Source organism: Arachis duranensis, chromosome 10 (genome assembly GCF_000817695.3).
Source record: "Arachis duranensis cultivar V14167 chromosome 10, aradu.V14167.gnm2.J7QH, whole genome shotgun sequence".
NCBI lineage: Eukaryota > Viridiplantae > Streptophyta > Magnoliopsida > Fabales > Fabaceae > Arachis > Arachis duranensis.
Genome location: NC_029781.3, coordinates 70,322,542 through 70,323,684, shown reverse-complemented (window position 1 = coordinate 70,323,684; position 1,143 = coordinate 70,322,542).

Here is a 1,143-nt window from a genome sequence, read left to right as displayed (position 1 = left end):
TCTACAAGCAAACAAGGCTTGAATGTTTATCTCTTGGATTTCTTAATCGGAATCTTCGTGGTATAAGCTAGAATTGATGGTAGCATTCAAGAGAATCCGGAAGGTCTAAACCTTGTCTGTGGTATTCTGAGTAGGATTCAAGGATTGAATGACTGTGACGAGCTTCAAACTCGCGATTGTGGGGTGTTAGTGACAGACACAAAAGAATCACTGGATTCTATTCTGACATGATTGAGAACCGATGGATTCTATTCCGACATGATCGAGAATCGACAGCTGAATAGCCGTGCCGTGATAGAGCGCGTTGAACATTTTCACTGAGAGGATGGGAGTTAGCCACTGACAACGGTGAAACCCTACATACAGCTTGCCATGGAAAGGAGTAAGAAGGATTGGATGAAGACAGTAGGAAAGCAGAGAGACGGAAGGGACAAAGCATCTCCATACACTTATCTGAAATTCTCACTAATGAATTACATAAGTATCTCTATCTTTATTTTATGCTTTATTCATAAATCACCTATAACCATTTGAATCTGCCTGACTGAGATTTACAAGATGACCATAGCTTGCTTCATACCAACAATCTCCGTGGGATCGACCCTTACTCGCATAAGGTTTATTACTTGGACGACCCAATGCACTTGCTGGTTAGTTGTGCGAAGTTGTGATAAAGAGTTGAGATTGCAATTGTGCGTACCATGTTGATGGCGCCATTGATGATCACAATTTCGTGCACCATGTTTTTGGCGCTGTTGCCGGGGATTGTTCGAGTTTGGACAACTGACGGTTCATCTTGTTGTCTTTGAATTCTCTTGGTTTGAGTGTTTATGTGTCTCATATGCATTTTCATTAGTGTCAGTAGTATACAAACTTCTAAGTTTGGTGTCTTGCATGCATTGTTTATTTGATTTTAGTTGCATTTTGATTATTCTTCATTACTAAAAATCCAAAAAAAAATTTAATTTGTGTCTTTTCAAGTCAATAATACAGAGAATTGAAGATTCAGAACATACAGCAAAGGAGTTACATAGAAAAAGCTGGGCGTTCAAAATGCTCAGTGAGGAAGGAAAACTGGCGTTTAAACGCCAACCAGGGTGCCTGGCTGGGCGTTTAACGCCCAAAAGGGTAGTGGTTTGGGCG